The 25,078-nt window shown below is 41.3% G+C and overlaps 1 long non-coding RNA gene across 2 annotated transcripts; it reads right to left on the reverse strand.

The window, feature by feature from the left end:
• Positions 1–277: 277 nt before the first annotated feature.
• LOC118668962 lies at positions 278–23,793 on the reverse strand. Of its 2 annotated transcripts, XR_004971827.1 has the most exons (4): positions 23,606–23,793; positions 17,211–17,335; positions 2,655–2,839; positions 278–529 (listed from the first exon to the last, which is right to left on the reverse strand). It is a non-coding gene; the product is annotated as an uncharacterized LOC118668962 (long non-coding RNA). The 2 variants fall into 2 exon arrangements; XR_004971826.1 differs by lacking the exon at positions 278–529 and having other exon boundaries at positions 704–2,839.
• Positions 23,794–25,078: the final 1,285 nt, after the last annotated feature.

Raw genomic sequence — 25,078 nt, forward strand, 5'->3', positions numbered from 1 at the left:
ATTCATCTGTGTGACTCTTCTGCTGGCCTTGCCTGGGGTCACTTAGTGGCTATAATCATTGGGCAGCTTGACTGGATCTGGATGGTTTAAGACAGGGGTGGGCAAACTTTTTGACTCGAGAGCCACAATGGGTTCTTAAACTGGACCGGAGGGCCGGAACAAAAGCATGGATGGAGTGTTTGTGTGAACTAATATAAATTCAAAGTAAACATCATTACATAAAAGGGTACGGTCTTTTTTTTTTTTTTAGTTTTATTCATTTCAAACGGGTCAGATCCGGCCCGCGGGCCGTAGTTTGCCCACGGCTGGTTTAAGATGACCTCTGCTGATACATGGCAGAAGCTAGCTGTCAGCTGGTTGATTTAAGAGGCTTCAGATGGGATGGTTCATCTGCTCCTCTGTCCCTCTTAATCTCCAGGAGGCTAGATGAAGTTGTTTCACATGACAGTCTCAGGGAAGCCAGAAAGCATCATGAGGCCTGGGTCAGAAGTCTCACAGTGTCACTTCTGCTGCATTCTTTTGGTCAAAGCTAGTCACAATGCCAGATCAGATTTTTATTTTATTTTATTTTTAAATATATTTTATTGATTTTTTACAGAGAGGAAGTGAGAGGGATAGAGAGCTAGAAACATCGATGAGAGAGAAACATTGAGCAGCTGCCTCTTGCACACTCCCTTACTGGGGATGTGCCTGCAACCAAGGTACATGCCCTTGACTGGAATCGAACCTGGGACCCTTGAGTCCGCAGGCCGATGCTCTATCCACTGAGCCAAACCAGTTAGGGCGCCAGATCAGATTCAAAGGGTGAAGAGAAAAATCTCACTTCTTGATGGGGAGTGATATCAAAGTTACTTTGCACGAGGGGCAGACATATAAGAAGGGAAGAAAGTTAAGGCCATCTTTGCAAGCAATTCACCCATGTCCCTCAATCCCTGAATTAACTACTACTCTGGGTCCTTGTCTCACAGTCTGCTCTTGGGGGAATCCAAACTAAAATGGGGTGGGTGGGAATCAAAGCTCTGGTTTAGACATTCAAAGTTTGAAACATTTATTGGAGAAATCCAAGGAGAGATTTTTAATTAGCAGTTGAATATATGAACCTGGACTTCAGAACAGAGGTCTGGGTTAGAGATGCTCAAGTTGGGAGTCTTTGCTATGTACATAAGTATATAAACTGATGGGCCTGGATAAGATCATATGGAGGATGTGCAGAGAGAAAGAAGAGGTCAGAAGACTAAGTCCTGGGCCACTTTAATGTTAAGAGTCAGGGATAGGTAGAGGGGCCTGCAGAGGTCACTGAGAAGGAGCAGCCAGTGATGTCCTAGAGTGACAGTGGTGTCCTGGAGGCCAAAGAAAGGACGTTTCCAAGAGTGATAAACAGTGACAGGGAAGAGCATTCCATATGCTCTCTGTGTAAAGTGATTTGGGGTCATTGCTCCACACGTGTCAGCATTTTATATCCAACTTCATATTTTCTCATTTACTTATAAGAATTATAACTCAAAGGCAGAGGTCAGTAAGACATCTACCTTTGGGACAGGTCTGTAAACATGGAGTTGAGAAGGAAGCCACAGAAAGGCAATAGCCTGCAGATTCATCACAGTCACAAGTTTAACTAACTCTGTAGCCCTGGGAAGCTTTTCACGATTTTAACACAGTTTAGTGCAGGATACAGGAGTTAGCATGGACCTTACAAAAGAACTAGACGATCAAGCTATTTTAAAATTTATATTTCAAAAGAATTCAACATTACATTGCTTGTTTACAATTAGCTCGAGATTAGGTTTTATCTACCTCCCCCGAATCTGTTCTGATGTGCTTTGTGCACCTCATTTGAATGGTTTGGTTTCCTTCCACTTACTTTCCCCACTCCAAATTTTCCTGAACTGATTTTGTTTTTCTCCTTATTTTCCCCCCAACACCATTTATCCCTCCTATGCCCTACTCCACCCCAACCCACTCTGCTTCCCCCTGAACTGATTCTTGTCATGCATCCCACATATAATGTGCTCATTTCCACAGTCTATGCCTAAAAGGAAGAAAAAGAGCCTACTTTAAATCTGGGTTCAGAGCACAATTGGAAAAACATTTCTGCTGTCTGTAAACAATTACTAAGAAGCTTAAATATGTTTACTGTTAATAACTAAAACCTCAAAATACGTATTTTGAAAAGATAAGGCAACCTCTCTCCTTCCTTTCATTGGCTGCCAAATGGCAACAGCCCCACTTCCTCATCGAGTTCCTTGCAATCCCTCCCAAATAGACATTTGCACCCAAATTTTTGTCTCAGTGCCTGCTTTTGGGAGAGCCCAAACCAACACAGTGTTCTGAATATGTGGAATGCCCTGCACTTCACTTGGCAACAAACAGTGGAGTCCAAAGGCAGCTGAACCTTTCATGGCCACATGTCCCTCACTTTGGACAGCCCTCCCTGGGACTGGCCAAGCGGCATGTAAGTTTGTGATCCTGCACATGTAAGCGACAAGCAGGGGGAGCTGTTTCTTTTTTATATTTCCAAGCACTGAGAGAACAGACCCAACAAATACTTATTTTACAATTTCAAAACCACAGTACAAGCTACATAATGCATGTAATTAAAAAAGCTAAATATTAAAAAAAGCTAAATATATAAACAAAAATACTTTCATAAATACCTCATATGCTGTCATGTGCCTTTTTCTAATTTCTTTCCTGCTTCTTTATTTTTCTTAAATTGGGGTTATAAGAGTTTTCAAGAACTTGCTTTGCTTAATTTTTGTCTTCTGGGCCTTTGTTACCTCATTGGCTTGAGTGTTTTCAGGAGGACGGTTAATGCTTCAACTTGAATTAGCAAGCTCTCCTGGAAGAAAAACACACCATGTCATTTCTAAATTAATTCTATAACCGTACAGAATTTGATTTTCACAAAAGAATGTGAAAATTATCTTAGATAATTTAGGCAGCAATTTCATCTGACAAATGTGAGATTCTACTCTTAAAAATTTTATTGAATGTATTGGGATGACATTAACTAATAAAATTATATAGTTTTCAGATTAACCTATATAATTCTACAATACATCATCTGTATATTGTATTGTGTGTTCATCACCCAAAGTCAAGTCTCTTTTCGTCACCATTTACCCTACTTTTATCCTCTTCTACTTCCCCCAACCCTGCTTTCCCTTACTGTTGTCTTTGTCTCTGAGGTGTTTTTTTCCCTTAATCCTTCCACCTTTTTCATAGACTCCCTCCCCTCTAACAGATGTCAGTCTGTTTTCTGTATCTATGAGTCTGTTTCTATTTTGTTTGTAAGCTTATTTTATTCATTAGATTCCACATGTAAGTGAAATCATATGGTACTTGTCCTTTTCTGACTAGCTTATTTCGCTTAGCAGAATACTCTTCAGATCCATCCATGCTGTGGTAAAAGGTAATATTTCTCTCTCTCTCTCTCTCTCTCTCTCTCTCTCTCTCTCTCTCAGCCAAGTAGTATTCCATTGTGTAAATGTACCACAGGTTTTTTATCCACTCATCTATTGATGGGCACTTGGGCTGCTTCCAAATCTTGGCTACTGTTAATGCTGCAATGAACCTAGGGGTGCATATATTCTTTTGAATCAGTGTTTCAGATTTCTTTGCATATATTTCCAGAAGTTGAACTGCTGGGTCATGAGGCAGTTCCATTTTTAATTTTTTGAGATAACTCCATACTGCTTTCCACAGTGGCTGCACCAATCTGCAGTCCCACTAGCAGTGCACGAGTGTTCCCTTTTCTCCACATCCTTGCCAATACTTGTTGTTTGTTGATTTATTGATGATACCCATTCTGACAGGTGAGAGTTGATATCTCACTGTGGTTTTAATTTGCATCTCTCTGATGATTAATGACATTGAACATCTTTTCACATATCTATTGCCCATCTGTATGCCTTGCTCAAAAACTGCTTCATAAAATGAGTCTGTAGTATCCAATGTATTTTGGGCACTGCAGCTCCGTGGGCAGGGTCTGTGACCGTTTTGCCAATTACTGAACCTCCAGCACCTACTATAGTGACTGTGATATAGTGGGTGCTCAATAAACACTGGTTTAATGAGTAAGTGCATAAATTTATACAATATTAATTCAGAATACCTGACACTCATTGAATGTATATATCTGCAATAGTTGTTTTTTTTAAAAATAAATCTTTATTGTTCAGATTATTACAGTTGTTCCCCTATTTCCCCCCCATAGCTCCCCTCCACCTAGTTCCCACCCCACCCTCTGCCCTTACCCCCCCACTGTCCTCATCCATAGGTGTACGCTTTTTGTCAATGGGTCAAAGGTCATACACATGGAAAATGTAGCTATGTCCATCCGCAATGTGTCTCTGTGCTCGGAAAGGTCTCTCACGACTTGTTCATGCTCTACTCAGAAAGGGTGCGGAGCCACGTGACGGCTTTTTAAAATAATGTATCCTCTTATGTTTAAAATGAGGATTTCGCTACCAAAACTGAGGAGAAAGCAACACTACAGCTGCTCTCACCTCTCTCGCCCTTCGGGTGATAGTTGTGCGTGAGGCTGCGCGCTGGTTTGCGGGCCATCGACAAAGCTGTCTGGGCGGCTCGCGTGGTTCTGCCGGCTTCCCAGGGGCCATTGCAGCCTCGCAGGGGCCGTCGCAGCCTCACACAACCTCGCAGGGGGCGTCGCAACCTCGCAGGGGCCGTCGCAGCCTCACGCAGCCTCGCAGGAGGCGTCGCAACCTCGCAGGGGCCATCGCAGCCTCACGCAGCCTCATAGGGGCCGTCACAACCTCGCAGGGGCCGTTGCAGCCTCGCAGGGGCCGTCGCAGCCTCACGCAACCTCGCAGGGGGCGTCGCAACCTCGCAGGGGCCATCGCAGCCTCACGCAGCCTCATAGGGGCCGTCACAACTTCGCAGGGGGTGTCGCAACCTCGCAGAGGCCGTCACAGCCTCACGTAGCCTCACAGGGGGCGCCACATCCCATGTTGGGGTTGAAGGTGCGAGACAGAAGCTCCTCTTGCTGTCTCTCCTGCTGCTCCCTTGCGTATCGCTGATGCTGGAAGTTTCTGAGAGCAGTCTGCAGGTGCTGTACATCATACTTTAACTGGTCAACACGAAGTTTGGCATTCTGTCTTTTGTTGGGAGGCTCCTTGCTGGACAAAAATCTCCAGGCATTCTAGCTGGCTGAATATCTGGTATGCTTGCTTGGATTTTGTTTTCTGCTAAGTGCACAGACTGCCTGCCTGCCATCTCCCGGCGTCCCATGTGAGACTGGATCTGGTGGACCTGCTTGTGCGTTTGCTGGTACAGCGGTTCCATGTCGCTGGCCCAGCCGGGTCCGGCTCCGGCTTCCTCCGAACCTGAGTCTGCTTCTTGAGTGTGTCCCTTATGGATGCAAGGAGTTGAAATCTGCAGTTTGTTGGGTTAGGCTGCAAAAGCGCAGGTGGTTCCTTTTGTGCCACTGGCACAGCTTGGGTGGGGATGTAAATTGATTAGGGCGGGGTCTCAGGGAATCACCAGGGCGGAGCAAACAGCAATGGTTGCGTCAGTGTCTCCGCAACTCCTTGCCTCTCTGCGACTCCGCGTTTCCGCGTCCCGGAGTGCCGCACCCCCACAGCAACAATGATCACTGAGAGCAGCTCCGTAAGAAAGCCACCCTCACTCTCCGACCCGCTGCAAGACAGTCCAGCCTCTCCCCATAGGGGTCTGGGACCTCAGAATCCCGCCCCAAACAAGCTCAGTGGATTCTAGAGCTTGTATCCCCTTCCGATTGAAAAAAACCGTACATCCAGTTGCATCCCGCCTGGCGCGCACCTCCGTACCTCTGTTCTTGGCGCCTCTGCACCTCCTACTCAGTCTCAATGCGCTTCTTTCTTTCCTTCCAGTTGTAGAACTTCCACTGGGCCAGCTTTCCCATGGTTCTGGATGACAGCTGTTTGTCTTGTAGTTGGTAGTTTTAATGTTCTTGTGGGAGGCAGCACGCACAGTTCTATACCTTATGCCTCCATCTTGGTTCTCCCCGCAATGGTTGTTTTTAAAAGAAAATAGTTTCTATAATTTGCAAATAAAGCAATAATCTGATAGTTTATAGAAAACGCCCCTCATACCCAATTTTATTTCTTTTGACATAATACCATCTCTGGATATAGTCTATTTTGCAAAATAAAATAGCACTTTTACAGTGATTATATTGGATAGGGAAGACAATATCACCCCATTTACTGGACAATAATTTATCCAATATTAGTGTTACTAGGTTGTTTTGCATCACTAATAATGGAAATCCTAAGTATACTGACTAATACCCATTCCTGATCAAACTACTGGGAGAAGAGAGGGGATTACTCATGGCACTAGGGACCAAGTGGGCTGCTCCTAAGATATTAGGGCTGTATGGGACAGGGCAGATGCCTGAACAAGATTGGTGGGAGTGTATCCTGGGTAGGTACTGTGTCTTCCACAGTCACCAACTAATAACTGGAAGAATTAGCACTCAAACCTAGTTGTCCTGAAATCAAATGTAATGCTTTTGTTTTAAGGTAATGTGCTGTAACAAACTATTCATTTTACAGAAAGTAAATTATTCATATTTTTGTTTGTTGTTTTGTTTCTTAATTTAAAGGGTAATACACTCCTAGAGTTCTTCTGGTAGCATTATTCTAAGTCCCTTATTAACATTAAGGGAGTCTGCAGAATGTATTCCAGTAATTTTGAAGCAGTGTTCTTTAATAGTTCTTTAATACTTCCCCATGGAGGATAACTAATGTTTCCTGTGAGCTTCTACACTAAGTCCTCCTAATGCCAGAGTTCAATAAGTATCTATACTAATAAAAGGGCAATATGTTAACTAGACTGGACATCTTCTGGCTGTCCATCTGAACACCCATCCGGACAAAGCCACAGTGGCTGCGAGGCAGCCAATCAATGTGTCTATCTCACATCAATGTTTCTTTCTCTCTGTCTCTCCCCTTCCCTTCCACTCTCTCTAAAAAATCAATGGGAAAAAAAATATCCTTGGGTGGGAATTAACAACAACAACAAAAAATCCATTAAAATAAATGTTGTGCCTCATAAACTCATTATAATGGATGTTAATGATACCCTAGTCATATTAGTTTCCTTTGGCTCTTTAACAAATTACCACAAACTGGGTGGATTAAAATAATAAAAATTTAGTTTTTTGCAGCCTGGAGGCAAGAAGTACAAAATCAGTATCACTGGGTCAAAATCAGTATCAGCAGGCCCTCCCTTTGGAAGATCTAGGGGAGACTCTATTCCTGGCTTCTTCAAACTTTTGGGGGCTGCGAGCATTCCATTCTTTGCTTGTAGCAACATCACATCGATTGCTACCTCCATCTTCACATCACCTTCTCCTCTATGTCTATGTCAAATCTCTGTGTGCCTCTCTCTTATAAGGGTGGATATGATGGAATTTAGGGCCCACTAGGTAATCCAGCATAATCTCTTCCTTTCTACATGCATTTATAGGTTCCAGGGATTAGACCTAATATCTTTGGGGACCATCATTCAGACTACTACACTACGATTTATTTTCCTTTGCTCTTTTCTGTTAATCCTTACCTGAGGATATTTGTCCATTGATTTTTAAGGAGAGTGGAAGAGAGAAGGAAAGACAGAGAAACATCGATGTGAGAGAAACACATTGATTGGTTGCCTCCTGCATAAGCCCCAACCAGGGCCCGGGCCAGGAGGAGCCTGTAACCAAGGTACTTGCCCTTAACCGGAATTGAACCCAGGACCCTTTGGTTGGCAGGCTGACAATCTATCCACTGAGCCAAACCGGTTAGGGCAAATATTCTTTTTTTTTTTTTTTTTTTAATATATTTTTTTATTGATTTTTTACAGAGAGGAAGGGAGAGAGATAGAGAGTTAGAAACATCGATGAGAGAGAAACATCGATCAGCTGCCTCCTGCACATCTCCCACTGGGGATATGCCCGCAACCCAGGTACATGCCCTTGACCGGAATCGAACCTGGGACCTTTCAGTCCGCAGGCCAACGCTCCATCCACTGAGCCAAACCGGTTTCGGCAAGGGCAAATATTCTTATAGTTGGAGGAAAGTTCCTATCAGGGGAGTACCAAGAGGTATCTTTTTTTTTTCTTCTTCTGATTTGTTCTTTTCCCTTCTTTGAATATATGTTTATTTCTGGAAAACTAAGAAAGACAATGACTTGATTTTCATATATAACAATAGAATTATATTTTCCAAAGAATACTTCCCCATAGAGGATAACTAATGTTATATTAGTTATTTGTGACTCATTCATAATATTTGTGACTCATAATGTTAGTGACTCATTCATAAATGTGTTTGAATGTCTTCCATCAAGAAACTCCCACAAAATTAAGTTAATAATCCGTGGCAGTGGCAAGGCAACAAGTGAGAACAAATCATTTTTTATCTTTTTTAAAAAATATATTTTATTGATTTTTTACAGAGAGGAAGGGAGAGGAATAGAGAGCCAGAAACATCGATGAGAGAGAAACACCGATCAGCTGCCTCCTGCACACTCCCCACTGGGGATGTGCCCGCAACCAAGGTACATGCCCTTGACCGGAATTGAATCCGGGACCCTTGAGTCCACAGGCCGATGCTCTATCCGCTGAGCCAAACCGGTTAGGGCTCGTTTTTTATCTTTTACCAAGAGATCCCATCATGATTTGCAGATGGAATATAAAATCCTTACCATTTGTCACTGTTTCCACATCACAAAACTAGGTTGTGACCTCAGGATCCTTGCCAAATGCCAATGAGCAGAGCAGTGTCCACCTTCACAGGTAGAGCAGAAGCCCCACAGCCTTCAGTGTGTTTGGGAACCCCTCAAACAGGCATCGTTTATAATAAGGTCATTCTAATACTATTAAGCCTTTCTGAAATTTAGCTTAGAGTCCCAGAATTTAAACTTGTCCTGCTTTTTGAAAAGAAAAAAATTATCCTATGACTTAACTAAAATAAGGTATGCTCACAGCTTTTTTAGTGCAAAAGATTATTCTAAATTATTTAGTAGGATTTTTAAAAAATATGGCCAAATTTAATCAGTGTGTAAAGTCATACCTATTTTTCATAATAGTATTTTACTTTTGTAAAAATAGCTCATTATTAACTAATATATTCTATTGAGAAAGGTCTAAGAAAAATTTGAATGATTCTTATGAGTCTTATTTCATTTACAATGGATTCAGGAGAACATTTTAATTTTATTTCTTGCATTATTAGTATTTTTAAAAATAAAACTGTGAAAGTAAATTGTGAATTTCTCTTGTATCAGAAAACCTAGTTTTAAAGACAGACTTATTCTATTTTTAAAATTTTTTGTTTATTGATTTGAGAGAGAGAGACGACTGATTTGTTGTTCCACTTATTTATGCATCCATTGGTTGATTCTTTTGTTGTTGTTAATCCTCACCCAAGGAGATATATATATTTAAATATATTTTTATTGACTTCAGAGAGTAAGGGACAGGGAAAGAGAGATAGAAACATCAATGATGAGAGAGAATCATTGATCAGCTGCCTCCTGCACGCCCCTACTGGAGATTGAGCCCGCAACCTGGGCATGTGCCCTTGACCGAAATCAAACCCTGGACCCTTTAGTCCTCAGGCCGATGCTCTATCCACTGAGCCAAATCAGCGAGGGCCTCACCCGAGGATATTTTAGAGAGAGTGAAAGAGAGAGGGAAAGACAGACAGAAACATCAATGTAAGAGAAACACTTTGATTGGTTGCCTCCTGCATTGCCCTTGACCAGAATCAAACATGGGACCCTTCAGTCTTCAGGCTGATGCTCTATCCACTAAGCAAAACTGGCTAGGGCCATTGGTAGATTCTTGGATATGCCTGACTGGGGATCGAACCCACAACCTTGAGGTATTGGGATGACTCTCTAACCAACTGAGCTACCTGATCAGGGAGAGACTTTTAGGCTTCAAATATGCTATTTTGTGTATTCATGCAACATTTATTGAACATCTATTATACCCCAGGCACAGTAGTAGGCATAGGGAGATACAAAAGTAAACAAGGCCCAGTCCCTGCCCTCAGGAAGCCTATAGTGTAAAGAGGATGGTGACAAGGACATGGTTTTTCACAGATAATGTGATGGTGCTCTGCTGGAGATGGCAAAAGACATTAAGGTAGAGCAGAGACCCACCAGCCTTCAGGACTCTAGGCATCCCTTGTGAAAGGAAGCTGAGGCCTAAAGAATGGGTAAAAGTCAGTCAATTCCTCAAACAAAGGGACTACTGTGTGTGTGTGTGAGAGAGAGAGAGAGAGAGAGAGAGAGAGAGAGAGAGAGAGAGAGAGAGAGAGAGAGATCTCAGAAGTGAGAATAGTGCTTTGGAAATGGAGGTAGTTTAACATGGCAAGAACAGAGTAATAGGGAAGGTTTAAAAGTAGTGGCATGGCCCTAGCTGGTTTGGTTCAGTCCATAGAGCATCAGCCTATGGACTGAAGGGTCCCCAGTTTGATTCCAGTCAAGGGCACATCCCCAGGTTCTGGGCTCGATCCCCAGTAGGGGGCATGCAGGAGGCAGCTGACCAATGATTCCCTCTCATCATTGATGTTTCTATCTCTCTCCCTCTCCCTTCTTCTCTGAAATCAATACAAATATATTTTTAAAAATTATATTAAAAAAGTAGTGGCATGGCCTTCCCCTGAGTGGCTCCTAGGCTTATTCAAGAGTCTAGACTTCAAAAAACATTAAAATATTTCAATAAAGGCAATGGTATGCTCAGATCTGCATTTTATAATGATTATTCTAGTTGCAGTGAGAGAATGGATTGGAGGTTGGCAAGACTGCAGGCAGAGACCTGTCAGGATGATGGGGTGAGAAAGGCCCAGGGGACAGTGTAGTTATCTGAACTGGAAAGTTCACTGAGAAAGTTGGCAAATTTAAAAAATAATTTCTCCGAGTAAGATTAAAACAAACAATAAATTTAAATATCTTCATGAAGCCATGAAATATTTCAGTGGACTATAGTGAACAAGTTTTCAAATTTCTTGCTTATAAACCTAATGTTATATCTACAACAAGAGACTTGAAAATAATTTTCTGTAACTTTTAATCCTCAGGTTCTATAACATTAGCCTAAGTAAACCTAACATGTCCACAGAATCTAGAAACATATCTAAGCTGCTCTGTTCCCAACAGGGGTAGATATTGAAGCAGCCAATATTATCACCACAGGCACTTCTCTTGGCACTCAGAACTACTGTTATCCCAGCCCAGAATCAATAGGTGGACTACCCTGTTACCCAGCTCACTTTGTTGCCTGCTCCCACACTTCCCATCCCCTGGGATGAAGAGACTGATGCAGGTCTCAGGACACAAGTCAGGATTAGAAAGGTCAGAGAACCTACTACTGTCCGAGTCCCCAATGCACACATTCCTCTGCCTTCATCTAGGAGGGCAGTTCTCAACCTGTGGGTCGCGACCCCTTTGGGGGTCAAACGACCCTTTCACAGGGGCCACCTAAGACCATCGGAAAACACATATATAATTACATATTGTTTTTGTGATTAATCACTATGTTTTAATTATGTTCAATTTGTAACAATGAAACTACATCCTACATATCAGATAGTTACATTACGATTCATAACAGTAGCAAAATTACAGTTATGAAGTAGCAATGAAAATAATTTTATGGTTGGGTGTCACCACAACATGAGGAACTGTATTAAAGGGTCGTGGCATTAGGACGGTTGAGAACCACTGACCTAGGGCAATAAGGAACACCTCCTTAGACGAGATATGATTTCCATGGCTTAGGTTAGGAGAAGAAACAGGTCTTGTTACCTGAATGAAAAGTGTTCAACTGCACTTCTTCTCTTCTCCAGCAGGTGGCAATGAGTAACGCCAAAGAGAACTATTCTAGCCAAAGTCAGGACACTGAATATTTAAAATTCTTAATGAAATGCCAACTCTTAAAATATTTAAATGTTGTTTAAATGACATAAAATGGGAGGCCTACAGAAGGTACTAAGAATTGCAAACAATTATAGCAGAAGCAGGCACCTTAAAATTTCAATAAAAAACAGAACCCAAACTTTATTTTATTCTATTTTAAATATATTTTTATTGATTTCAGAGAAGAAGGGAGAGATAGAGAAAGATAGAAACCTCAATGATGAGAGAGAATCATTGATCAGCTGCCTCCTGCATGCCCCCTACTGGGGATCGAGCCTGCAACCTGGGCATGTGCCCCTGGCAGGAATAGAACCCAGGACCCTTCAGTCCACAGGCCAACACTATCCACTGAGCAAAATCAGCTAGGGCCAGAACCCTAAATTTTATATAAAAATTTTATTTAAAAAAGATGATGCTACTGACTAATGACAGTGGTAAAACAGACAGGATAGTCTGTAGATGACCCCAGCAGGTTACTCTGGGTTGCCTAAACAATGAACCAACTGTGACCAACGCCCTCCCTGTTTCTTCCAAATTTGGCTTCTCATGGCACTGGTTGCTTTCTCCCTCTCAGCAGGAGGGGCTGCAACTTCCCATGGGCACCCAAGGAATCCAGATACAGGCATCTGGTTCTCTCAGATAACTCCTGACAGTTGACATCTAAATCCAGACAGTCTGATACCAAGTAGTCTGTGTGGACCCCCTTGGTAAGGATGTTCAGCACTTTGGTCTTGAAGAAGAGAAAGCAAAAGAGGAGAGGATGTCCCTTCAATGGAATGCTCACTTGTGACATGTGCAACAGAGCACCCTGGGCCCACTGTATCCCCTGTGCCTGCTCTTGCAGACTCTTGGCTTTTTAGTTCCTAGGAAAGCCTGTTTTTTCGTCTATGACATTGTGAATTTCCTGAGCTCTCTTGCATGACAACATATGTTTTACGTTGCTTTCCAGATGATGAGCATTCCTTGTGCTTTCTATAGTTTCACCATTGCAATCTCTCAGGGAATAAAAAATATATAGTGTGAGACAACAGTCTTTCTAATTAGAAGACAGAAGTAAAACCATGATGTATTCTAGTAGGATGTCTTTAAATGTGCTTAAAATGCACTGTTAGGATTTGGTATGAGACTTAAGAAATCTGTAATTTTCATTTCTCTGTTCTTATTTATGGTACTATTGGTTTAACTGATTTGTAAAATTTACCCTGGTATTTTCTGCCTCACATATCTATAGAAACATGCAGTTTGCTGAACACCCCCTTTTTCTGTGGATTTGTTGGCTTGACCACTGTGACATCCACTTTTAATCTTCCATGTTTCAAAATAAAAGTGTAAAAGAGCCTAGCTGGTGTTGGTCAGTGGTCGAACATGGAGTTATGACCAAGAGGTCATTAGTTCGATCCCTGTGGGCTTGATCCCCAGTAGGGGACATGCAGGAGGCAGCCAATCGATGTTTCTATCTCTCCCTTCCTCTCTCTAAAAATCAATAAAGAGAAAACATATTTTAAAAGTAAAAGTGTAAAAGATCTTATCAATCATACAACTGTATGATTTCATGGCTCACTGTAATGATTTCATGGCTCCTTGTGACATGTGTGCCATAAACAAAATCTTTTATCTTAGGCCTACTCAATTAATGATTAAAAAATGAAGAGAGAATAGCTCTCTAAGGTTAAATTATGAAAATTCCTATTGCACTAACATACAAAAATGCTTATTCTCTTGAATGTTACTGTGTTTGTGAGTGTTTGAGGGCCTAAACTTTTTTGTTACACCATGTGACTAAATTCCATAAGTCTAAGTCATTGCTGATTTCCTTCTTAACATAAAATTATAAGAAATCTTTACAAGTTTTTTTACTTTCTAATACGCTAAGTTTAACGGATTACTTTTTCAGATAGAGCAATTATGAAAAACCCCAAAGTTGAATAATCTATGTAAATAAAAAAGATCATGCCATCCAATATATAACTAAAACAATTAAACCTATGAATTTTAGTAATAATTTTAAGAAGTAACAGTCATCTATTTGCATATATCAAAGGTAATGGTTTTCTTTTTAATATATTTTTATTGATTTCAGAGAGGAAGGGAGAGGGAGAGAGAAATATAAACATCAATGATGAGAATCATTGATCGGCTGCCTCCTGCATGCCCCACCCTGGGGATCAAACCCACTACCCGGGCATGTGCCCTGACCTGGAATCGAACCATGATTTCCTGATTCATGGGCCGAAGCTCAACCACTGAGCCATGACGGCCAGGCCAATGTTTTTCTTTTATTTATTGACTTATTTGACCTACAAATGGAATCATACTGTTTTGTAACTTGCTTTTTCCACTTAGCAATATACTTTGACATCTTTCCATCTCATTCCTTTAAGAACACCAATATAGGAATATTATTATGCTAACAATGTTTGTTTTGTTTTCAATCTTCTATTATGAACAATGCTGCAATAAATATCCTGTACATATATCTTTGTGCCCTTGAATGATTACTTGTATAAAGAGTAATTGTTAGAGGTAAAATTGCTGAGTCAAACAATACAAATATTTAGACTTTTAAGTTACTGCCAAATAGTCCCTTTAAAAGGCTGAACCAGTATATATAAATACTGTATCAGGGTAAGGCAGTGATTTTCAGACTTTTGTTACATGGGAACTCTTTCTTTGAAAGAAATCCTTTAAAGAAAAGAAAAGAAAAAGGCTTTTCAGAATCCAGAATGGAAAGCGGAAAAGGAACTTTGTTTTGGTGAAAGCTGATATAGGGGTGGGAGGCCTGCAGCTCTGGCCATTGGCCCTGACCTTAGCCTCTGTGGCACCTCCATGTGGCCTCCTGGAGCACAATACAATATAGGCAGTTTCTCTTTATCTAACATAACATGTTTTCAAATACGTTTGACTGGCTGAAAGTAGAACTAACATGATATAAGACTTAAGAATTATTATAAAATCCCTAATCACACCTCAATTTCAGACACAATTTTCAGTAATTTAGCACTAGCACTTTATATGTATTCTTTCATTGATTTCTTTCCCTTCACAATGAGCATCTGATTATGGCTAAGTTCTGTTCCTTTTAGATGGCCAAATAATTTTCATCTTTGTCTTAATTGTACTAAGTGTATGAAACCTAAACTTGTTATCACTGGGATTAGCACTTCCATTTTTCTTTTTCTTCATTTTAATGAGAAGGGCAAAATGTAATGAAATATTCAAATACTTACAGAAACAAACTCATCAACAAAGATAGTGACTGTCAAAACTGAACTGCAAACTCTTGGCTGTATCACCATATAATATTAATTTATTAACTCATATATAAAAATTTGAACAGAAAGAAAGGTGGGTTGGGGTGTGACTGAAGTACATAAAATGGCAGGTGGTAAAAATTTGAAGAACCACTTATATATCATTGTGATCAGTGACCTTCTTCAGTGGTTTAGAAGCCTATTTTCAATTTTTTCTTTATAGTTTTATCAAAATTGAACAAGCCTGTCAGTGCCAGGAAAACAATGAAAGAAGAGTGTGCTATGTAAAGAATACATAAATGTCCACTTAGGCTATGGAGCCATTTGTACTGCTAATCTTGGAAAACCAGACGCTCCTTCTCAGACCTCTCACTCCAGATGTAAGCTTCAGTGTGATTCCTATAAACCAGTGATGGCAAACCTATGACACGCGTGTCAGAGGTGACACGCGAACTCATTTTTTTTGGTTGATTTTTCTTTATTAAATGGAATTTAAATATATAAAATAAATATCAAAAATATAAGTCTTTGGTTTACTATGGTTGCAAATATCAAAAAATTTCTACATGTGACACGGCACCAGAGTTAAGTAGGGTTTTTCAAAATGCTGACACGCCGAGCTCAAAAGGTTCGCCATCACTGCTCTAAACCAAGGCCTCTGCTCTCCCCAATTTTCCAGGAGAATGCTATTCTCTTTTTTCCCTCTAAACTTTTTTACTTTTATTCTGATTTTTATCAGATTGAATATAAATCATCCAATGTTTATTTCAAGGTTGTTTCACATAGGCATAATTAGGCTTATTATTTTTAGCCAACCAGGTATTGTCCTTTTTTTCATAATTATATAATGCTTCTTAAAAGCATCCAGAAATCCTGTCTCTTTAGAGACAAGGATGGAAAACACTCAACTATCTAAAAGGAGCAGATCTTTAGCCTCAATCAGATGCTTATTGTGAAGGAAGAAAACAACTCAGTAGGAAACACATAGAAAGCTAGAATGATTTTATCCATTGATTCAACAAATGTGAGTTCCTATGAAGCAATGCGCTAATTGCTAAGAGAGTACAAAATGTATAAACCAGCGTCACTACCTTTAATCTATGATCCGATGAGGACAACTAGGCATACTCCCCAAAAAGTTACATGATAATATAAAGAATGTTAGAATAAAATGTGAAATGTGTGGTACAGGTTATAGTTGCCATAGAATACCCACTCTTTTATATTCTCAGTTCATTAACCCTTTATAGTTTCACTTGAGGCCCAATGTACAAAATTCGTGCAAGAGTAGGCCTTCCTTCACCCGGCTGCAGGCACTGGCTTTCCTCTGGCACCCGGGACCCAAGCTTCCCTTGTAGCCCTGGCTTCATCTGGAAGGACGACTGATCTAATTAGCATATTATGCTTTCATTATTATAGATGTGCCCTTATACCCAGTCTAGCCTTCATGCCCAGCCACAGTAATTACACCAGCATCTCAGAACTGTTTGCCCACTTGGTCTTTCATATCTGCCTTATCAATCCCCAATCCTGAGTAAACTTCACTGTCTACTTTCTCAGCTTATTCTCCAAGGTGCTAAGCACAGCTCAAGAGAACTATGTTCTTTGCTCTACCTGACTCTCTATGTGATATCTCACAATTCTTCCAAATTTTACTTACTCACCTGGAGCTCTGATCCCAGAGACTCCTTCATCTCAGCCAGTGACATGACCTCCTTTGCTGCAGGAACCACAGGCATCCAGCTTGATTTCACCTTTTATCTTTCCAATCTGAAATTATTTTCTGATCCTCACTCTTCCTTTCCAAAAATAATTTCTCTACCCTTTTCTGACAATCCTCTCCCCTACAATCTTCCTCCAGAATTTGGCCTAACCATGATTTCCCTTCTCTTGTGGGATCAACACTCTCTCAGTCTCCATTGGCTCCTTCTTCTCAACCCCCAAACATGTTTGTAAGTATTCTATTTCCACACCTCCTGCATTAGTTATTCCCGCATAGCAAATTACCTCAAAATTTAGCAGATTAAAACAACAAAAACGTACCTTATAGTGCCTGTAGAATATAGGATCAGCTTAGTTGATGGTCATTCTGGCTCTGGGTCTCTCAGAAGGCTGCAATCAAGATGTCATTCAGCCCAGCCAGTGTGGCTCACTGGTTGAGCATCGACCTATGAACATGGAGGTCACGGTTCAATTCCTGGTCAGGGCACATACCCAAGTTGCCAGTTTGATCCCCAGTAGGGGATGTGCAGGAGGCAGCCAATCAACGATTCTCTGTCATTGAAGTTTCTCTCTCTCACCCTCTTCCTTCTTCTTTGAAATCAATAAAAATATATTTTTTAAAAAGATGTCATTCAGAGCTTGACTTGTGGCTGTAGAATCCACTTCCAAGTTTGAGTTTCCTCACAACATCGCAGCTGGGTTCCCCCAGAGCAAATGATTCAGAAAAGAAAGAAAGAAGGAAGCCCCAATGCCTTTTATTAGCTACTAGAGGCCCAATGCACGAAATTTGTGCAAGAGTAGGCCTTCCTTCCCCCGGCTGCCAGCACCGCCTTCCCTCTGGCACCCAGGTCCTGGGCGTCCCTTGCAGCCCCAGCTTTGTCCAGAAGTACAGAAGGACGTCCGGAAGGACGTCCAGCCTAATTAGCATATTACACTTTTATTATTATAGATTCTTAGAAGTGGTGTACCATCACTTCTGCCTTACTCTATTTGCTAGAAGTGAGTCACTAAATCCAGCCTACACTCAAAGGAGAAGAATCAGTCTCCACCTCTTAAAGAAAAGAACTTCAAAAATTTGTGGACATATTTTAAATCCATCACATCTCTCAAATATACCATTTTTCTTTTCTTTTAAAAAATATAGTTTTATTATTTTCAGAGAGGAAGGGAAAAGGAGAGATAGAAACATTCATGATGAGAGAGAATCATTGATTGGCTGCCTCCTGCATGGACCGAGCCTGCAACCCAGGCATGTGCCCTGATGAGGAATCGAACTGTAACCTCCTGGTTCATAGCTCGATGGTCAACCACTGGGCCACACTGGCCAGGCAAATATAACATTTTTCAAGCCTGCTAGTTCTTCAAGCTACTTTGATGCTTTCTTACTCCTTTTAGTTATTCCCTTTCCTTACTTTCTCATTACCAATATTCAACTGTCGGCAGTCCAGATAATTATCACCTAACACTACTGCTGTTGAGCATAACATTCAAATTAGCATGGCATTCAAGGCCCTAGAAAACCTAGTCACACCCTACATTATCATTTTCTCTCCCCCAGTTTCCATTACATCTCATCCAGATAGACTTCTCATTATTCCCCAAACACACCCTCTGCTTTCCCAACTTAGTTCTTTATCAGATGATTTCCCTCACCAGGAAGATCCTCTCCTTACTTTCTCATTGTTTAGAACCCAGTACAGCCCAGCTAGCATCCCTCAGGGGTTGAGCATCAACCTATAAACCAGAGGTCACAGTTCAATTCTCAGTTCAGGGACATGCCCAGGTTTCGGGCTCAATCCCCAGAGTGGGGAGTGCAGGAGGCAGCCAATCAATGATTCTCTCTCATCATTGATGTTTCTTTCTCTCTCTCCTTCCCCCTCCTCTCTGAAATCAATAACAATATTTAGGAAAAAAAAGATCCAGTACAATTGCCATTTCACCCAAGAAAATTTCCTGATCTTCACAACCATAAATATCCCTTTGCTCCTCTGCACTCCCAGAGCACATTGTCAACTTTACTGTAATAATCTCATTTTACACCATTATTGTGTTGGTGTACACCTTTGTATTCCTTTCAGCTTTCCAACAATACCTTGCTTATTCATATTAAGTTCTTAATCTTTTTTGAATGAATACATTTACCAAATCATTAAGATTTAATTTTAATCTCATCAAAAGGCAAATTAAAGTCCCTATAATCTTTAACTGTACTGACCTAAGGGAAATTGCAGAATGGCCTTTGCTAAAGAAGAATACAGTCTTCTTTTCTATTATTTGAAAAAATTTAATGGGGTGACTCAAATTAAATTGTGATTATTCTCCAAAAAGGTTTGCTTCTGAGATATGTTTGCGTATAGTATTTTTACAGTCCCCAGTCAACATGAAATTTCCATGGAAACAGATCACACACACTGGAGAAGAAAGGAATTGACTTGTGTTTGAACTGCATTTTGTCATCTCCATGGAGCTATCTGTGCTAAATATTTGAGTGAGCAGGGAAACTATAATTTAAAATAAACTAAGTAAAGACATATTATTTAATGCTTTTTAAAAATGATAATAACTGCTATTAAAGATTTTTATTAATATGTAGAGAAAATAGAAAAAGACATTTAAAAAATTTCTTGACTCATACATTAATATTAGCAAATCAAATACCCATTTGCTTCTTTACCAATGCAGAAAGGGGAAAGAAATTAAATACTCATCATGAAATGGGTGGTGTTGCTGTTTTTTGGTCTACAGATAAAATAATTTCTTCTGAATATATCATTCTAGTCTAAATTTGTTGTCTAGCAACAACATAGCAGCTTGGTTCCCCCAGAGCAAGTGCATTAAGAGAGCGAGGAAAAAGGAAGCCCTAATGCTTTTTATTAGCCAGTCTTAGAAGTGGTGTACCATCACTTCTGCTTATTCTATTTGCTAGAAGTGAGTCACTAAACCCGCCTACACTCAAAGGAGCAGAATCAGTCTCCACCTCTTAAAGAACTCCAAAAAAGCAGTAGAGCCTGGGCGGGTAGTTCAGTTGGTTAGTGTCATCTGCGTATGCCAAGGTTGCGGGTTCCATCCCTGGTCAGAGCACATACAACAATCAAATGAATGCATAAATAAGTGGAACAATAATTCGATGTTTCTCTCTCTTTAAAATCAATCATTTTTTTAAAAAAAACAGCAGAAAGCTGCCAATGGAGAGTATCCCTTCCATTTGGCCAGTTTTAATTATTCTCTGATAGTTATGCTCCAGTGGAAATTTGAATGAAGGCTCCACCTAGTTGGGCAGAATAGGTTGAATAACAGTCAACCTTCAGATGGGTTTGCTACATGCTCCCTTTCTCCAGTTGGGGAAGGGCTGCCTCCAGAGCTAATCCTGTTTCCTCACAGGCTTTATAGCACTGCCTATACCTTCATTAAATTACAGGTAATCATGCTTAAGGAGGTAGGAAGAGCTCCTATAGGCTTTGCCCCTCTATAGGAACTAGATTTCCTTTTCTGGGGCAGCTGTGGCTTTGATTGAACCAAGTGACAGCTCAGAGGCTCAGACGTGATTTCATTTTGACTCTTCCACAGGGGGTGTGAGTTTAGTGGATAGAGGACCATATGCCCCAAAGAAAAGTAAGCCTAAAATCCAAGATGTTGATGATACAGGCAAAAAGGATGAAAAACCCAAGATACTCAGGCCTGGAAAGTGAGACTTTGGTTAGATTTAATGAGAACCTACACACCACAGATAATCTATTTTCCCTTCAGATTCATTCTCTAGCCCACTCTGTGCCCTGAGAGGCTGACCTATATGGACTGTGTCACTTTACACTCTGACTTCTAGTTGTGTTCAGAGACTCTGGAGGGGGGCTAATACTGGTAGGAAATTGGTAAAGAGTGAGGAAAGGATGTTTATTTCCCTGGCTCCCTCCCTGCCACATAGCCATGTTGGCGGTTCCCCTCTGCTAAAATCACCACTCCTATCAGCGGGCTGTCATAGCATAGGTCTTCAAGGGGATTCAGCCACCATTCCTTCCCTTTTCAAGCTTAGGGATGGTATCAGCTCCCTGCTGTTACTAGCCATGGGTACTACAACATCCTAGTATTTTCTAAACCTTGCCTTTATAAATACTCTTTTGTTGTTATTAATCCTCACCAAGGATATTTTTCCATTGACTTTTATAGGGAGTAGAAGGAAGGGAGGCAGGGGGAGAGAAACATCGATGTGAAAGAGACACATCGTTTGGCCTCTGCCACATGGCCTGACCAGGGCAGGGAATCTGCAATCCAGTGCAAGGGCCAACGCTTTAACCACTGAACAACACTGGCCAGCCAGGGCATAAATAACCTCTTTATTAAACTACTAGAGGCCTGATGCACGAAATTCGTGTAAGGGGCTCGGCCCTCACAGCCGCAGCAGCTCGCCTCAGCCCTCAAAGCCCTGGCTTTGTCCACAGAAGGTCGTACAGAAGGACATCCAGAAGGTCGTTCAGCTGTCTGGTCTATAAGTATGTTATGCTTTTATCATTATAGGTCCTTAATTACCAGTTTAATGGTACCACCTGTTTCCTGAATCCTGACTGATAGTGATTTTCAACAAGAAATCTCGGAAACAGTTTATACAATTTTACTATAAATAATACTTATTATGGAGGCATTTCCTTGTGCACAGCATATTTTATGACTAAAACCTTCCCATGTTCCTGAACTGATCCTTGAGGTGAGCTGCTTTCTGTCTCTGCACAAGTGAGAGGGACTGAGAACAGTCCTTTCTTCCATCCTGGCAATTAACCCTGGGCATATTTACAAATGAGTAGCTTTCCCTCAAGATGTGGCCAGTCTGTCAGACTAAACCTCAGTCCTGACTACTGGTTTTCAAATTCAGCTCCCTGCGGGGGCTGGAGCCTGACTTTAAACCCTAACCTTGTAAATCTTGCCAATATTTCCCAATGGATTTGTTTTTTCCCCATTGTCTTTCAGTAGCTGGCTGCTTCCTCTGTCACCAAAAATGGATCTTCTTGTCACTGTTTTTGCCCTGATCCTGAACCTAAAACACTGTCTGTCTCAAAATCCCTTCTGTTATACTACCCCTGTCCATCAGATGGGAATCATATTTGCTGATTCTCTTGGACTTTTCTATTTGGACTGCTAGCCCTTCCTTGGAGCCTATGCCTATTGGGTGACTTTTCCTCCAGCTGTCATTCCTCCTACACAGACTTCTGCCAATAGGATTCTGGAATACTTCATGGCCAAAGTTATATCACTCAGGATCAATACAAACTGAAGAGGAATGAACAATACAGTGTTCAAAACAGAGAGACAAGAAGACACACAAAAAAAGGCAAAATAGACAGAAAGGAAGAAATAGGAAGTGTGCTTTTAGTAAAATACTAAAAACAATGCATTCTAAGCAACCAATAGAGGTATTGGTCAGTTTATTAATGAATTGGCATTTTTAAATCAGCCCTTGTAAGTCAATTCCCTAAGGCTTAATCACTGTAAATGAACATTAAAAATTTTTTTTAAAGCCTGTGGACCAAGATCCTAAAATCAGATCCCTAACAATTCTTGGACTCCAGCATAAAGACTCTGACAAGAAACAATATTAAATGTCCAGAAAAGAGGAGAAAGATTAAAATTATGGTATTACTAACAGATTAAAATTATGATAATACATAAATTATGGTATTGGGAACCTGATTACTTAGCATTTTATTGATGAGCAAGGCTCATCAATAACTACCTCTAGTCACACTGCTAGTTTTGAGGAAACTAGAATTTAAATTAAGGCTTGTTTTTTTAAAAACATATTTTTAAGAAAGCCATGTTATGGTTTGTTTTTTAAAATATATTTTTATTGATTTCGGAGAGAAAGGGAGAGGGAGAGAGAGATAGAAGCATCAGTGATGAGAGAGAATCATTGATTGGCTGCCCCCTACTGGGGATGGAGCCCGCAACCCGCCATGTGCCCTTAACCAGAATGGAACCTGGGACCCTCCAATCCGCAGGATTACACTCTATCCAGCTGGGGCTAAACCGAGGCTTGTTTAAAAAACTCATAATCTTCTCTACTGCCCTAATATATAAGTATGATAGACTGTCGGGCAGCCCTTAAAATAATACATATGACTCTAGCCTCTGATCATCATTCTCCATGTGATCTGGAAATCTTTAATCTGAAAGCTTTACCCCGTTTCCAGGCCTCTAGTGGAGGTTTTACTCTTCCACAACTTTGTGATTCTTCTACACTCTCTGGGACTCGAAATGGTAGACTGTTAGAGCAAAACTATAAGCTAATCATCATATATATGATTAGCCAAAGAGAAGATAACTAATTTTATAACACTTTACCAATTGTTTTGAATGTCCTAAAGTAACAAATCAGGGATCCATTTTTTTTTTACAGGTAATTCACAAAGATTGCCTTAAAAGACTTCATGTAAACATTTCCACAGACATGTCCTATTGATACCTCAAACCCAAAGACCATATAGTCATCCAAACGTTGGTTACCAACCCGTACTCCAAACACAAGCTTAAGCTTAGTCAAGTCTTAGTTAAGTGACCCTCCACCTCCTCAACAATTATCTTAGAGGTTTCACTGTTCACTGAAGTCTCTAGCGGGGCTTTGTGGGGACAGGCGGTCCCTCCTCTCGCCCCCACCCCCTCCCGCTCCCCTCCCGCACCGGCCTGCCCAGTCCTTCACTACGCAGGCAATCGCCAGCCCCGGACCCGACCTTTCCGCCTGGGCCTCGCCTCTTCCTCCGTCTCACGCCCGCAGTGGGCCAAGCCTCGGAGAAGAGCCTGCTAGTTATGGGTGCGAGGACATTTAACCCACTCCTTTCTCCGGGGCAGGCATTAAGCCCCTCGCTCAGTTCCCTGAAGCGCCTACTAGGGAATGGGGACGAACTGCCCCGCGCGCAGAGACGATTCTGCGCACGCGCGCGGCTCCGTCCCGCCCTGGCCTCGGAGCGCCGAGCCTGAAGCCAGTGGGCCAATCAGGGCGCGCCTCGCCTGTACGCCCCCAGCCGCACTGCGCGTGCGTCCTCCTTCAGGGCGGCATTCGAACACAATGGTGGACCTGCCGACGCTCCTTTCACCGCATTCCCGCGAATCGTCACCCATGGAAACGGCCTTCCCCAAGGGGAATTCGAAGCCCCTTCAGACTGCGGGGAAGTGGGGGGCGGGGAAGAGCAAGGAAGGCCTTTTCATTTTAAAGAAAGAAACCTTCACTCGCCTCACCTCCCCTTCTAGCTTCTCAGGATAGAAACGGCTCTCTGCGCTCAGATTAATAGATGTGTTAAAGGCAAGAGATATTTTTCTTTTAAATGGTAAGTTTCTTCTTCGTGAGGTAATGTGGTATCCGTGCGTTACCCAGAATTCCCGAGGACCCACGAGGCGTGTTTCCGGTCGCCGAGCCCCTTCACCCTACCTCAGCCCCCGAGTGGGTGGAATCCTCGCCCGATTCTATAGTTTCCTTGTATTTTCTGATCCTAAGAACGAAGCTGCTTTTTAAAAAATGCCTGCTCCCTGCAAAAGTGTACCAAAGTACATGAAACGTATGTAAAAGAAAGTTAAACGCAGCCTCCATCTCGCCATCCAGAAATAATTTAACAGTGCTATATAAACTTGGAGACTTGCCATGCATACACGTGACATTTTCTTTTAATAGAAAAATGTGATCATATTACTAGTATGTTCTCCCAGTAATGTCTCCTATAATTCCAGGTAAATTAAAAGATTACACAATCCTTTTTAATGAGTGTGATGGCACTTAATAGATATAAGATGTGCAACCAATCCCAAAATGGTTGGACAGTTTTTCACTTGTATAAACAATACCAGGTGACTATTCATATACATAAATGTATACATATACCTGATGACTTCCAATAAATTCATAGAAATATAATTGCTGGGTCAAGGGAAATGCACAATTGTAAGATTCTCATGTTACCAGATTCTCCCCTTGAAATGTATTTGCAGTAGTCCCCGCTTATCCATCGTGTTCGGTGCTGAGGATAATAGTCTGGTAGGAGAGAAGCACACATAAATAGGACATTACAATATCATGTGATAAGTTATGTGATAGGGTTAAGTACACTGTGCCGTGGAGCACTATGTTCTGTGGTGAGGGAAGGACTGAAGATTAAATGCGAAATTAGGCAGGTGAAGTAGGGAGGGAAATAAAAAAAATGCTCTAACCGTTA

The sequence above is a fragment of the Myotis myotis genome, unplaced genomic scaffold (assembly GCF_014108235.1).
Source record: "Myotis myotis isolate mMyoMyo1 unplaced genomic scaffold, mMyoMyo1.p scaffold_m19_p_14, whole genome shotgun sequence".
NCBI lineage: Eukaryota > Metazoa > Chordata > Mammalia > Chiroptera > Vespertilionidae > Myotis > Myotis myotis.